Below are 16,793 nucleotides of genomic sequence, written 5' to 3'. Positions count from 1 at the left end.
CCGTATTTCCTTTTCTGGTACGGGGGGCAATCCCAGCCGGGGCTTAAAGTTTTGCTACCAAATAGGAAGCGTACGTAATGTCTGTAATTTGGGTTGTTGCTGGGGAATTTTGCTTTGTGGTTATTGCAGATATTCCTGTGTGCTCTGGGCAGGAGCCTCTTCATCTCCTCTGGTGCCTGTGGCGGGACCCGCTGGAATGGTATCGGTGCTGGAAGTGGGCTCTTGTGCAGCCACCTGTGGAATCGTGTCAGGGCATCCTGCAGAAAGCGTGAATGAGATTCACTGAGTGTCTGCAGGACCATTCACACAGCAGCGCTGCCCGCCAGATTGTTGTGGCCACCCAGATCCTAAACGCTGCAGGCGTAAAACTCGGTGAAGGGGCAGTGACTCTTCCTGAGTGCGGTTACATTCATAAAGTCACTTGTGATGGTTCTCAATGCACATCTGTTAAATTCTAGTTTATTTTCAAGAAGATTATCTGATGACAATATTTAAATTTTTTTTAGAATACAATAAACATTAATTTAATTATTTCGAGGTTATTGCATAGCATCTATGCATACATGGTTTCCAGATAATACTGCTGACACAAATCTATATTTTAAAGAAAGACTGAAAAATCTACTCAGAGTTTACAGGTGATTTATTCTGTAGTGTTTTTATTTGTAATAAAACTAATACAAAAAATAGTATCAGTTCTTGCTTTTGAAGAGAATCGGTGCTTTATAGTATCATTTCAGCTTGCTTCCTCGTTGCATTTTTCCTTGTATTTCCATATAGTTGTAGTGTAATGTAAATGCAGTAATATTCTGAAATAAAATAGAAATGGTAAAAAAATCGTAGTGAAAAGTCAGAAATATTTTTCACCAGTAAAAATGTTCTCTGTTAATTCATTTCAAGTACGAAGTGATAGCAGTTCTTTCATTTGGAAGGTTAGTTGAAAGAATATTTGAGTTTATCATATGTGAAAGTCCTAACTGTAGTCTGCTATCGTTCAAATTCATTTCCCTAGCTATAGATTTCAAATTAAATTTAATTTAATACTAGTAATCTTTAAATTACATTAAGGTTTTGCTGCTTGCTCTTTTCTTCTTACAGGATTGTCATCATCACAACCATACTTAATCAAAATAAAAACATGCAAACATGGGTCACTGACAAATGAAAAAAATGCACTTTATTAAGGCCTTTAATGAATGGTCAATAGTTATCATCAGCCACACATTTAATTTCCATCTTAATCTTTTTTTATATCCTTTTCTTCCACTGGAGAATACCCATACATATGGTTGCTGCTTCTTTTACCGTTAATTCAGCGGTACAATAAACATTCATTTCCAAAGGCTCCTTTCCTCCTCCACAAATTATTTCACTATTACTTTGCTTTAAATTCCTCTTGGCCTTAAAATTCTTTGCAGCCTTTTTCTTAGTGCTTAAGAAAGGTTCTACGTTTTTTTAATAAACGACTACTTCCACGGTAAGCTTTTAGAATAGCCCAGACGTGGAGCTGATCGTTTCTGCGCTCCCACATCTCGATGCGCACCCATCGGTTATCTCTGGGCGTGCTGCCAGATCAGAGGCGGCTGCAGTGAACTTTCCAACATTTACAGATGGCGGTCGAGGGAGTTCTGAGCAGCGTTTTTGCACTTCTCGTGCTTTAGGAAGCGTTTGCACACGAGAACTGCTGGTAGACAAATGTTTGTGTCATGGAAGATTGCGGAAAACTGAGATTCTGTCAGATCAGAGGAAACAAAGTCAAAGTGCTACCTTTCTATATGTGGGGCTAAAATCTTGATATTCCTGTGAATAGTGTCCTTGCCGATCTCAGAGGAATGCGCGTCATACATACGTGCGTCTGAGTTCCAGGATGGACTTCCAAGTGGGACAGGGGGAATTCAAAGCCGGTGGGTTTTGAGACTGAAGTTATTAAGCCAAAGTTAGAACTTGGCTTGATCCGGGAAACTAGGATGGAAAACAGAGCAGTCCTGTGGGTCACACAGTCTGTGTACGCAGAACGCCACATTTCTCATTCCAGAAATCGTGTACAATTAATTAATTGCCGTTATTGAATGTATATTTGCTTGTTTAGTTTGGCTCAGTTATGTTAATTATTATTGTTGAATAGAACTGACCTCTGTATAGATGTAGAACGTTCCATTTTCTCTTACGCTTAAGTAGAAACTCATTTTCCTTGTTTCATGTGAAAAAATGCCTTCCCCTATTTTTCAAGTAAACAGTCTTTCATTAAAGCTTGATTTTTCTGTGAAGTCTCATGCAAATCTGCTAATTAGTTTCTGAGTTCCAGTCAATTAAATACCGGCCTAAAATAGTTCCTATTTGGAGTCTCAGGGTATTTGGGGCCTCTGCGGTGTGAGCGTTAGGCTGTGCAGAAAGTCAGAAACTCCAGAGCACGCGTTCGTTAGTCTCTTTGGGTTACGTAATTATTTAGTTACCTACAGAAAGAGGAACAATGCTCGTTAAAAGAGAAAGCTTTGCAACAGCTGCGTGCTGTAGCATGTGTCCCCCTAATCCACGCACTGCAATAATAATAAAAACAGTTCCGCAATTTTTGTAGTGTCGAAATGGCTCCAGGCTGTGTTTTTTTAATATAATCGTTAATACTGCGTAAGTTTTACTTTTGCAAATACAGTCTAAAGTATTTTTGAAACTTACCGCGTCTGCAGTTTTCCCTTAGCAGAAGGCATGGCATTCATTTTACTCAGTTCACGTCAATTTAACGTTGGTGTAATCAATTGCATTGATTACAGTGGATTAACTGGTGTTTGTGTAGGTGGAGGAGGTAGAGCTGCGATTGTCTCAATAACAGAAGGTGCAAACCTTACTTAGGTGTAGTATATTCAAGGAAAGAGGAAAATAGACTGAAGACAGACAAAAAGCTTTCTATTGTACTTTGTGCTGGGAAACAATGATTTTTAACAACTTAAAATACGAACAGAATCACTGTAGTTATTACGTTACCCTCAACTCTGCAAATTGTAGTGGAAACCCATTGATTTGACCTTTTTCCCCCCCTTCTTGCAGTATGTCTGTGTTTGAAAGATGTTACTGTTATCATCCACTGTCACCGTGGCCTACTATAATTATTGTCGTTGTTGTTACTATCTTCGGAAATTCAGCTGGTGGAAGTTTTCCCAGTTTTTATTGAATATCAAACTTCTGCATCCATGTTAGAAAATAAATGGTTCTGCCCTAGTGAGAGTGAGGGTGGTGTTAATCGTGGCGAGGAAGGTGGGTAGAATTAGTGGCTTTGCCTTCTACCTACTCCTTTTTCCAGGCTTAGGCAAACTGAGTTTACGCATAGCGAACGCGGGCGAAGCGAGTTGTTTAGGATTTAATGTTACTGATGAATACCTTTTAAATGAAACGGATACTTCACTTCTCTATACATTTGCATAGTGTCTGGCTTTATTTTGCGTTTCTTTTTTGAAACATCCCCCTCCCGCCTGGCTCGTTGACAGGGTCGGGATATCAGCTCAGGAACTGTAATGGCTGAGAAGCTGCTCCCTGAGCACAAAACCTAACGAGCTCTGGTCTCCTGCAGCCCCGTGTCCTTTCTCCTTCCACCACCACGGCAGTGCCCCTCGCTCCCCCTCACAGCGTCGTTCTCTTTCCTCCGTTTCTCCCGGCTCGCGCCGGTCGGCACCCAGCAGGGGCTGTCCCTGGGGCCAGGCCAGGTGCTGAGGGACGCCGGGGGCTGAGCAGAGCAGGGAGGTCTCGAACTGTCTGACTGGATGTGAGTGGACTCTAATTTGCTACCAGAAATTAACTTGCAAAACTGACACGATGCTTTGGAAAAAGAGATCCTGATTACAGATCGTGCGTTTGTTACAAGGTACAGAGATGTCCTGCTCCGAAATGGAGTTTTGGATTCAGACCTTGAAAAATAACTTTAGATACGTGAACGAAGCTGGGAATCATCCAGCTTGAGGAGCTCGATTCTACAAACCAAGTTAACGTATTTCATGAATTCATTTGTTAGAAACCGCATATGTGTTTCTTATAGTTACTATTTAAATCTCGGTGATGTTGCATCACTCTTTTATCCTTGTGAGTCAATCAATTTACGCAAGTAATTGTTTTTCAGTTTTCATATTCTCAGTTTATGCAAAGCACATAAAGCTCTTCAGCTGCCACTCTCCTTTTTTTAACCTCTTAGAAAATATGAAAATCCAACCAGACTTGTTTTAATGGTCTTGTATGTATTTTGTTTACTTGCCAAACAGGTGCTCTTTATTTTTGACGTGTCTTTTCATGAATGAATTAAAATCTCCTGATGAAATAGCTTGATACACTGCTGTGGAGAATTGCAAATCAAATACTGTAAGTAGTTCAATTGTCATTTTTAGTCATTGTCTCCCAGCTTGTATCTTGCGTTGCTTTCCTCTTGTTTTTATTATTTAAAATTGTTTGCCTTCTGTCATTTCTCTTGCTGTGATACAGTGATTAAACATTCCAATCAGTGTACTAAAAATTACTTAGGAAAACATCTGGTCTAAATAAAAATTAAGCTACTTATTTTCATTCTTAATTTTATTACTGATGGTTTGAAATTTCGTGCACTTTTGATAATAATACAGCAATAATAGTACTGGCCATATGGGCCAAATTCCATAAATTCTTGCATTTAAGTTTAGAGTCGGGAATAAGGAAACTCTACTGAAAGTGCCTCTTATAGTCTCACTTAATTATCTTTAAGTTGTCTTCCGAGAGCTACCATTATGTCTCAGGACGGCCGAGCTGGCACAGCTGCATCGTTACATCGAGCTCCACGGTCTTTGCCGTAGGTGAGTGGGACCAGCGTGGGGTGGGTTTCTTCGGGTTGGCGGAGGCAATGGCTCTCGGGAGAGCTGATGAACTCGCAGGCTCAATGTAAATGCGTTTATTTATCAGATGAACGCTCACATCAGCATTCATTTCTGTATGCAACCTTGATTTTGTCCGCTTTATACTATTCCGTGTTTTGTCCCTCGATGGTGTGTTGTTCAGGGAAATGAAGAAAGCGTGTACGTTACAGTCCTGCTGGTACTTTTAATAAAATCCTTGGGAGGAACTTCCAGCGATGAGGAGCTGGAGGACAAGTGAATTCCAGGGGTTTGGCATCCGAGGTGCTTCCAGGAGCTCAGGGGACCAGAGAGACCAGCCCAGCAGGTTTTTTACCTTATTTGTTTGGCCAGTTTAAAGGCACAGGGGTATGGGTTGTTAGAGAGGGTGATTAACAACCTGCAGTATCTAGTTAACAAGGCATGAGTATGAGTGGATTCCAAAAATCCTAGCCACATGCTTGAATATACCAGGAAGAAATGTTTCCCATTATTTAAAATGGATTCTTACATTTAAACCTGTTTTGGATTGTGCCCGTCACTATTGCATGTGCAATTCTTGGTATTTTATTGCTGCCGCAGGGTAATTTAACATTCAAATATCGAGTTTATACAGCATCTAAAGTGGTCAGCTTAAGAGATGCAAATATTCAGTTTAATGCTCTGCTTCTACTTACTTGAAAGCGTCTCTTGAAATTGTCACTCATGTTGTAATACCCCTACTTTTTGTTACCTCTTTAGGTACTTAAACTGGGAACGTTTTATTTCACCGATTCTTTTAAATGTATTCCTGTAATTGAAGAGGGATTGCTTACATATTTCATAATGAGAGCACACTCCGGAAAGAAACTGAGAGGCTGAAGGTTTAAAAACGAGCAGGCAAATGACAAAGAGTGCAAAGGAACAATATTGAAAATTATTTTAAGTGTCATTGGAGATGAGTTTAGATTACCTGCTTTCTGGGACGGGTAGAATTCAGAATCTTATTTTTAAAAGTCAGATGCTGCTTTCTCCTGCATTTTTATTCCTACCGTTTTTATTTAGATGGCTAGCATGAAATATTTATTTAGTTTAGTATTAGGCATTTTTCTCCGACAATTTAAATGAGATGTCCGTCATGACTAGGTACGTGATTTAGTTCTCAGTACTTATCCAGGCTGCTCCCCCGTGTCAGGACCCGTGGCAGTACTGAGCTGAATGTCTTCCAGAGCTAATGGGGGGCCTTAATGAATTTGTTGGGTGAAGTTTCGTAGAGGGCAAACCATGGCTTTGTGCACTTTTTCTGTAATTATGAACCTTAGCAAAATATTACTATGACTATAACGAGGCTAACATAGTCCATCTTCAGGCAATTTCACATATAATTGAAGTTAATAACTTCAGTCACTCTAGTTACTGAGACTAATTTAAATAACATACACATAAGGTTTTGTATATGCGTAAAGGTGCATTTGCAGGATTGCAAGCAGTCACGTTACCTATAAAAATGGAAAGAATTTCCTGCCATTCAGAAGGTGTACAGTAACCCTCAGTGTAACCCATTGCCATGACAAATAAACGTGGATTGGCTTCTCCAACCCATACAGTAAACCCCAGCTAACGAGCAGCTGGCAGCTGAAGAGCTTCCACCTGCAGTGGGAAGCACTGATTTGGGAAAGGCGACCGCGCTCAGAAGCGGGAATGTTCTGGCAGCTAGTGGGAAACGGGCGCAGCAGCGACTTACCCTCCCCTTCTTTGACAGGTCCGGTGGGTGCTGTTAATTCCGAGCGAGATGCGGCACTGGAATTTCTGTCCTGTTAATGGTTTTGTCAAGACTCAGATAATCCTCTGGGAAGTGTCCATTATTTTCCTGTGGGAAACTTGGTGGTGTTCTTGCTATGAACTGCAAATGTGCTATTGTATAAATGGAAACTTTTTTGTAGTTTTTTTCTGGCAGCAAAAAGTGGTTAATGAAGCAGCAATAATATTCAGCAAAATGTGTTAATAGGTATATTAATGGAATTCAATAGCATCTGTAATCTTAGGCAATTTTTAAAAAATAATTTCTATTTTAACTGTTTTGATATGAAATAAGTATTTCTGTATAGGTATCTCATGTAACAAGATTCTTTTAATTGATTCATCAAACTGGCAGCATTAGAGTTTTTGTGGATTGTGTTGATCCAGTTGATCAGAGAAGCAAAAGGAGCTTCAAAAAAAAATTAAATACTGATTAAACAGCATCAAAAGAAAAATTGAAATTGCACTAAAAAGGAGTTCAGGTAAAATCCTTGTTCCACTGACATCTAAGGGAATCTGGGTCCTTGATCCATGCAGTCGGGGTTTCATCAAGCACATAGAGTCCTCTTGAGCAGGATGGGAATTTAACATGCTCTGAAGTTCTGGATAAAACTGGCACCATTGCACAGTTGTGTGTTTTCAGATATGAGAGGAGAGCAGTGGATCGCCTAAGCCTGATCAGTCACAACATAATTGTTTTAACTTCGTGTTCATTAAGTTAAAGTGTCAGGAGCACAGTTTATGCTGGGCATGATAACGTGCTTTGTCTTGGTTCTAGAAATAAAATGCTGAGAGAACAAAAATAGTAAAATTCTGTACCACTGCCTCAGTTCTTCACGACATAGGGCACAACCTAGGAAAAGGAAGGTCGCAGGCAAAAAGTAAATATGCGTACCTTCTTACCGTATTATTGATTTAGCCTGTGAGTGGGTGTGGAACCGGAGAAAGTGCCGCATACCATACTATTTCTTGATTTTAATAAGGATCTTCCCGCACTGTTGTTTGGACACCTCATTTTCTATAGTGTTTTCAAGCCATCCAGTTTCCCTTTTAGCAGTAATCCATAAAATTCATGACAGGAACTTCAACAGGAATGTAGAAAGTAACCAGCTCTGTGTCTTTGTCACTTACGCATTTCCTGAGAACACCAAGGGCTTTGGAGTTCAATTCTAACTTAATATTAGACTGTTCTTCTGTAATACTCCTTTCATTTACTGGTCTAAGGTGTTTTTTTCTTTTCTTTGGGGAGAGGGAGGCATTGAACAGGCAATATTGAAGCTGTGAAAGGTATAAAATTTTTTATTGTTTGTTTTCAATAACTAAATAATCTTACATTTTTATTCACATCCTGTGCAAAAATTACTCTGATTATTTTAAATTTGTACCTCAGTTACCGAGCAAAACAAAGGCGGCTGCCAACAGCATGTTTTACAGGATATGGATATCAATTTATTTAAAATGCTTTCTAAAATAAATTGGAATGCACTGTACTATAATTTAAGTGTGCTTCTGTGTGGTTACTCAGGAAGCTGTTAATAAAAGAAAGAAAAAAAAAAAGTAATTTTAGTGGTACCTGCAGGAAAATCTAGAATAGTGGTCATTCATATTAAATTTATATCAACTTTATGAGGTTTTTGTCATCTTGACACATTTATGGAGCTGTTAAATTTTTGCTGCCTGGGGGATATAATGTACTTGATGTGACCCCACTTATTAAATCGGGACCATGCAAGTAACATTGATGACATGTCATTCAAGAATAAAACGGGGCCAAGCCTTCTCTAGTTCTAGAGGAAGGACATATTTGACAGAGAAATAGGTAGGGAAATAGGTATTATGATCTATATCAAGAAGATACTTGAAAAGGGAAAGAGTGAGAAATGTGTAGGCATTTAATCAGGCAGGTATCTCACAAAAGTTCTCCAGCAATTGTTCATGGGTGATAAAACAGGGCATGACTCATGCTGTGATAGCCTGAAAGACCTTCCATTGTCCTAGCATTAAACCCGAGGGGGCAAGCAGATACACAGGGCTTGTTTTACATTCCAAATATCCATATTTATGTACTTTATAGAAGCTGTATTTTCTATATGGATATGCATGAGCCAGCAGTGTGCCCAGGTGGCCAAGAAGGCCAACAGCATCCTGGCTTGTATCAGGAACAGCGTGGCCAGCAGGAGCAGGGAAGTGATGGTGCCTCTGTACTGGGCACTGGTGAGGCCTCACCTCGAGTGCTGTGTTCAGTTCTGGGCCCCTCTGTACAAGAGGGACATTGAGGTGCTGGAGCGTGTCCAGAGGAGAGCAACCAGGCTGGTGAGGGGTCTGGAGACCAGGGCATCTGAGGAGAGGCTGAGGGAGCTGGGCATGTTTAGCTTGGAGAAGAGGAGGCTGAGGGGAGACCTCATTGCCCTCTACAACTCCCTGAAAGGAGGGTGCAGAGAGGTGGGGGTTGGCCTCTTCTCCCAGGGGAATAATGACAGGACCAGAGGAAATGGTCTGAAGCTGCGGCAGGGGAGGTTTAGGTTAGATATTAGGAGGAATTACTTTACTGAAAGAGTGGTCAGGCACTGGAACAGCCTGCCCAGGGAGGGGGTTGAGTCACCATCCCTAGAGGTGTTTAAGAAACGTCCAGATGTGGCACTTCAGGGCATACTCTAGTGGCAGACATTGTAGGTTGGTAGTTTTTCTTGTGTGTTTATGGTTGGACTCGATGATCTCAAAGGTCCTTTCCAACCATGAAGATTCTACTCTATGTAGAATAATTCTAAATTAGGATTCCATATCATTGATCAGGAAGTTTTCAAGCTCATTGGTAATCAGTTCATCATCAAGAAAGTGACTGTGTTTCTGCATCTCTGAGCTTTGTATTTCATTCTTCCTAATTACTCCCTGAAAAACATGTTGTCGTTCTCAAAAAATGAATACATTCATATTCATACCTTTGCGTTCTCTAGAACACGTGGTATTTTTGGCTAAAATTTTGGGTTAGAAGGGAACACTTCAACTTTACATATTGGTTTGAGAAGTTGTGTAACAACGATGTTTTTGTTAGATTGAAATGAATACTAATACAAATAATTTTGTTGTCAGCAATTTTTTGTTGTATTATACCAAATTAAATAGCTTTATATTTGATATTTTAGTGTTAATTTATGAGTTTATTTTCACCAGTTCATTTTGTTTTCCTGTGGCACATTCTTCTGGCAGCAAAATGTATTCTCTGTCTCACAGCCAAAATCTGTCTGTTTTTACAGGCACTAACTGCATGGTCGTGCACATATTGCCGAAACTCTCAGTAGGAAGCGCTGGTTGTGTAGCTTTTTAGCTTCACTTCGGGATATCTGATGGTAAATATTCCCATTTCTAAGCATAGTACTGTATGGTATTTGCTGAAGTAAATCATAGCCATGCGCATTCGCAATTTGTGCTTTGCAGTGTCCAGAGTCCCTCCTTTTTACATTCCGTTTTATGCCAAGCTGCCCACCCCCTGCTGGCTCCCTGGTATTAACACTGTGAACCTTTTTACTTTGCTAAACTGGTAAAGAAGTTTTACAAGAACGTGTGTTCTGGGGAGCATTTGTTGCAAATTCTTGGGTATAGCCAGATGAAAAGTACGGTGGGCACAGCCTTTTCTTTAGTGTTTTGTTTACTTTAGTTTTCTAAGGGAAGAAATTCAGTGACACATGAAAACGTATCTGGGAGTTAAGCAAAGTTTTTGTGTGTTGTGGCTACAGATTCCAGCTTTTCTTATTCTTTCCGCTTTTCTCATGGTCTTTCTGTTCTTAATGCATAGAAGTACTTGCAAACAATGAAGCCCGAGCGATGGCTTGTTCCTCAAAGGCACGCTGCTTCATGGAGGCAAGCAGTAACTCTGCTTCCTGTAAACTCTGGAGTATCCCTATAGGTCATGGACTTTACATCTTAGAGGTAAGTACATCCAGCTATTAAAAAAACAAAAAACCCAAAAAACCAAAACCAAAGAACCACTAGTAAATACTTCAGAGCAAACTATGTCTTTGCTATTCCAACCAGGGACATTTAACAACGTGATGAATGTAGTGCACAGTAGTGACGGTGTCTTTTTCTGTGTGGACGATAACCAGCTATGACTAATTGTAAAGTAGCCACAAGGTTTTCTCGTGAGAGTAAAATTTTTATGCTAAACAGGCAAGAGACAGGCAACTTCCACAAATCTAGTTTAATCCGTGAATCTTCTTGACAGATCGTAAATTACAGCATCCAGAATTTTTTCATCAGGGAGATGAATGAATGAAGCCGAAAAGAAAGTTAATAATATTATCACGTCAAAGATATATATCCAGTCATGTGCCATGTATTATATATAGCACTGAATTTTAAGTTTCTTTCTTTCATTTATGTAGCTGTATTAAAAACTTAGAAAATTGCTTGAGAAGAGCAGCGAATATATTTTTTGTATTAAAGCCATTTTTACTATGTCTTTGGCGCTTATGTTATTTATTAATATAATGTCAGCAATTTAATTTAGCTACTTTTTTTTTTTTTATCCTGTTAGTGGAGTTTTTTGGTTGTTCTTCCAAAAGATGTGTTGCAAGTTCATTTACAACAGTTTCCCTATATAACTTTGGACTTAGTTTACGAGGACAATATAAGAATTTTTAATGAAAATTGAACAATCTGTGCGTTTTTACAACTAAAAATAGAATAGATATCAAAACTAAAATTTTCTACATATGCACCCCTGTGTCTAGGAAAAGGCGGCCTTCAGGGTCCTGCTTCTGGGTCGGGGCAATCCCAAGCACAAATCCAGGCTGGGGATGAATGGCTGGAGAGCAGCCCTGAGGAGAAGGACTTGGGGGTGCTGGTGGACGAGAAGCTCAACATGAGCAGGCAAGGCGCACTCGCAGAAACCCCCCGCAGCCTGGGCTGCATCCCCAGCAGCGTGGGCAGCAGGGCGAGGGGGGGATTCTGCCCCTCTGCTCCGCTCTGGGAGACCCCCCTGCAGTGCTGCCTCCAGCGCGTGGGCACCAACAGCAGAAGGACACGGACCTGTTGGAGCGGGGCCAGAGGAGGCCCCGGAGATGCTGGGAGGGCTGGAGCCCCTCTGCTGGGAGGACAGGCTGAGAGAGCTGGGGGGGTTCAGCCTGGAGAAGAGAAGGCTCCGGGGAGACCTTCCAGCCCCTGCCAGTCCCTCAAGGGGCTCCAGGAAAGCTGGGGAGGGACTCTGGAGCAGGGAGGGGAGCCGTGGGACGAGGGGGAAGGGTTTTCCACTGACAGAGGGGAGACTGAGATGAGATGTGAGGCAGAAATTCTTGGCTGTGAGGGCGGTGAGCCCCTGGCCCAGGGTGCCCAGAGAAGCTGTGGCTGCCCCATCCCTGGAGGGGTTCAAGGCCAGGTTGGACGGGGCTTGGAGCAACCTGGGCTGGTGGGAGGTGTCCCTGCCCAGGGCAGGGGGTGCCACTGGGGGGGCTTTGAGGTCCCTTCCCACCCAAACCAGTCTGTGATTCTATGATTACAATGACTTCCCTATTTTTTTTCAGACTAATCATAGAATTTCCACGATTATTCTGCTCTGGGCCACATCTGTTTCATGTGGGTCAGTAATGAAGGTAGAGGTAGCACAGAACAGTGCAAAATTATTTTGAAAACTCCACCAGAACCATGTTCAGATTATCATATGTTGACGTTCTGTGTAGTACTGTAGACAGGACAGTTACTTTGTTCTTAGGACTTACTCTAATTAAAATAAATAAATTACTGCATTTAATATTCCATTTTTGATAAGGCATACAGATATTAGTATGAAATATTTTAGAAAATAAGGCAAATCATTTGAATTTTACTTGCTTAGTCATGTCTGTTTGGAAAATGAGCCCTCTATGTTTCCAGGTGTTTCCAGGGCCAGGCCGGTCAGGAGCGTAAGCGTCCCCAGCTGCTCTCCTGTCATCTCAGCACAGTATCACCTCTCTCCACATGCAGATCCAGTACGGAGTCGACCTCGATATTGCGAAGTGGACCTCAATTAAAAGAAAACCGAAGAAGTGAGTAGTCATGAAGCGTGCTGGCTGCTTGTCTTCATTCCATGACTTCTTGCGTTCATCAACAGATGTATTTTTTTTACCACCAAATGGTCTTCGTTACTGGTTTATCATCATAGATTTTGTAAGAGCTAAACAGCACATAAAATATGCTTAGTAGAAATAATGTATTTGTTACAAAAAGGCAAAGCACTGAAGAAAACTAAACTGCGGGCATTTTAAGGCATGCGTATCCCTCCCAGCAATGTCAGGTGTGCTGCCTCCAAAGCGTATTCCTGTCTTACCAGGGATGACTGTGTCAGCAATATTCAGAAGTACTTTATCAACTGCAGTAGGTGTATCTGAAAGAGATTTTTATCCTACATGGCAAGAGGTGTCTTTTATAGCCCAATATTAGGAAGAAATTTAAAGTTTAGACTCATTTAGAGGAGCAGTTGCTCTTCAGCTGTTGACTCTGTACCTGACTTAGAAAATATCATTGAAATTTGGGCTTGGAATTCAGGTATATGGGATGACTATGTTAACATGCCAAAAAATTCTAATGAGATATTGAAAAATGACTGTTCTGAGTAAAAGAAAACTGGAGAAACTTTTTCTATGACCTGATCTTTTGACAACTATATCAATAAGAGCTTCTAGTTCCAAGATTCATATAAGGTTCCAGCTATAAGTAAGTTTATCTATTAGTTATTTCAATTTTTTCCAGTCTGTGCTCCTGCTATTCATCAAAAGCCAGTCAGACAAGATGAGACTTCTCACTAAGGTAGATAAAGTATTTCATTACAATTTCCATTATCATAGGAACAGAGAAAAATCATTCTGAACTGAAAACTATGTCAAAATATTTAAAACAAATATAAATTGCAGGAGTTGAAATATTTAGCTCATTCATCCTGTTTGGGTCTATTTTTAAAGCCAGTGCTTTGAAATCTGCTTTTGGTTTTTAAATAAGCTGTTCTGTCAGGGTATTCTTCATCTGCAGGACGCTTTATTTCACCTGCCTTCACACTCGTTTTCTTACTAAGGGGAAACAGATATTGAGCTATTTGAGGGGGGAAATCGCCTCTTCAGGATAAATAAGGAAAGCTGCAAATGCATCGGCTTTTACAACGCTGTCTTGGAATCAGTGACAAATACCGCGTTAAACGAGTTATTCTAGCAGGCTTTTCAACTGCTAAGCAAAGGAGTGTCATGACCATTTTAGGTGAAATAATGTAAGTTAATACAGGAGACAGACTTTTATCACTTGGCTATTGCAGAATCAACAAATAACCAGGAAATATTAATGGAAAAGAAAAACACCATATCATGGTTTACTGTATAAATGTCACTGAGAATACAGATTAGTTTAAGAAAGTTCAAAAAAATGCCTTTCTAACTTCCTTTCTGCACTGTGTTAAACTATGCTTGGTGAGAAAACAGTATTTTTAATGGTACTGTGTAATGGTAATTTATGTGGCGTTGAGCCTGTTACTACCCAGCAGGAGCGAACTTCCAGTGGCGGGCAAGTGCCGACAGCTAATAGAATTGGGTGAGGTTCGGGAGAGAGAGTCCTGTTCCGTGCATTTGAAGGTACATGTATGAGAGCCATGCAAAAACTGCATCTGTGTTTCAAAACTCCTTCCAGCAACATAGCAAACCCGTGTTTTTATCTGCAAAACTAAAACACTTTTAGCAACAAATCTCCTGAAAATATGCTTGAGGAATAGGGCCATGCTAGGGCAGTATTTGGCATCTTGCAGAGGAAAAGAGCTGTACCGAGTGTGGAATGGAAGAACTGAAGAAGTATATGCAATGATTTTCCTCCCTTTTTGCTTGTTTTTAAGAAAAAAACATGTATTTTAGAGTAGCGTTGACCTCACGGTAAATGAAGGAAATAGCATAGGTGCAGTCACAGTATTATCTCATGATTACCACAGTCCATTACAGGCCATTCCTTCTGGTGAATGAACCTTAAACCCAAAGCTGCATAACTGGTATTTTTTCACTTCTGCAGAATTAGTGCCCAGGAGTGTAATTTCACTGAGTCCCTCTTGGAACCAGTAACCAGTGACAAGCCCTTGAGCATTCAGTGTCAGTTTTGGACGCTCAGCACCTCGCTGAGGGTCTTTGCAGATTCATTTTCTGTCTAATTCTGGAACGTTGTCATGTTTAGGAACATCATCTTGTCCTTAAATTAGTTTGATGTGAATCTGGAGCAGCTGGGACAATCGGTGTACTCAGTGTACATTGCATCTTGATCTGGTTCCCAGGCAAGTGAAAGGAGAACTTCCTTAGAACGTCATTGTCCCAGACCAGGCATAGAGTCCCAGCGGAGAATGAAGTTCAGCCCCAGAGGAGTTTGTCACCTAGTCAGAACACCTTCCTACTTTTACTTGGAGAAATAAGTTAGTCCGTGTGTTTGTGAATGTGTAGATAGAAAAAATCTGTTAAGATTTCAATAAGAAAAGAAAAGAAGAAAGAACACGAGTATGGTCTCGTACTTTTCCCAAGCAACAATACTGTTTAGCAAGAAATGACGTTTCAAACTGGTCTGTCTCTAAATGTGTCAAATATAATCGAGTGAACTATGAGGTGTTTCTCGTGTAGCATTTGAAATTCAAAGAAAGATCACTTTTGCCATGCTACTCAGGCATTTGCATGTATGTGAAGGCCTGTTTAAATTATAATAGGCGTATTAAATTATAAACACAGAAAACAACCAAATGTCACAAAGAGCTTAGAGGATACAGAAAATAAGGGACATTTTTTATCTTTCTCATTAATCCATGTTCTCACTTTTTCATGGAAAAATGTTTATTATGAAGGAACACTGTCAAAAAAAAAAAGAACTAACTTTTTTTTTCCCCTCACGCAAATACTAACTGCAACCCAAAGAAATTAGGGTTAATACCATGCACAAGGGGAAATTCCCCTTTCCAGGACATTTTCTGGACTCTACTTTGTTTCAGTGAGTTTCAAGTGGCAGGTCTGTCCAACACACTTCAGCTATTAAACCAAAGGTTTCTACAGTTAAAAAACTGATTTGTCACATTTTAATAATTAGCTAACCAATACCCTGGCCCTGACGACAAGCAATCACTGTGTCCTTTTCCTGGAAGAAGGAAGGAGTTGTCTGTTCCCTTCATCCCTGATGGAAGGAGGGCAGATTACACACGAGATAGATGTGAGTTTGGGGCTTGGTTCTGTCTTGCCTCCTGAAATTATTCCTCTGGTTCCAGTTTGGAAGGCAGAAGTTGAAAGGTAGACCTTGCAGGCCGGACCTGCTCTCCGGGCAGCACGCTGCCTAAGGACAGACGCTTCCTCTGGGCTGCAGCGCAAACCACAGGATTTTCTCCAGTTCTGTGTTTGGCAGTGTGCCTTCGGCAACAGAGCGGGCTGGTGGCCACCGGTCCGTGTCCTTCCTGGATACATGAGCTTGGCATGGGTTGCTCTAACACTGTAGGGGGGCAGATCCTGTCAAAAAAAAATGGGTTTGGGACATAGATGAGGTAACTGCATTTAAAAGTTTAATAGAAGCCTATAGAGACATCCAGTGACATATAGGAAAATATACTAGATCCCTTTGGAAATGCCAGCCCACTGACAGTCCCGTGCATTATAAAAGCCATGACTCATTATGTGAGATTTCACCATGGGTTTGGCCATTGAGTCGTGTAGTCAGTGAAACCGCCCATCCCGTCCTCCTCAGAGTGCTTCCCCTCTTTCAGCTATCGGAATTGCTTGGTGCAGCTGGTTCAGCAAGGGTTCGATTGCTTAAATCCCACCAGAAACAATACAGACTTGAAAACACGTGAGTAAACAGGTGAGCATCCTGATCTCAAAACATTTAATTGCAGTTAGCGGACGATGATCTAGCTCATGGAGTGCGAGGCAAGAGGATAACCCACCCTGCCCGTGCAGGTAAGGTTGTACGGCCAGGTCAGGAGCTTTCTGTTCTCTCAGAAATAGGCAAAACACATAGAATCACAGACTGGTTTGGGTGGGAAGGGACCTTAAAGATCACCCAGTTCCACCCCGCCCTGCCCTGGGCAGGGACACTTCCCACCAGCCCAGGTTGCTCCAAGCCCCGTCCAACCTGGCCTTGAACCCCTCCAGGGACGGAAGCACTTCCCGTCCTTCGGCTGTGGCAGAAGAGGGGTGACACACGCTGGAG

This window comes from Larus michahellis, chromosome 5 (genome assembly GCF_964199755.1).
Source record: "Larus michahellis chromosome 5, bLarMic1.1, whole genome shotgun sequence".
Taxonomy (NCBI): Eukaryota; Metazoa; Chordata; class Aves; order Charadriiformes; family Laridae; genus Larus; species Larus michahellis.
Note: the sequence above shows the minus strand (reverse complement) of the source record.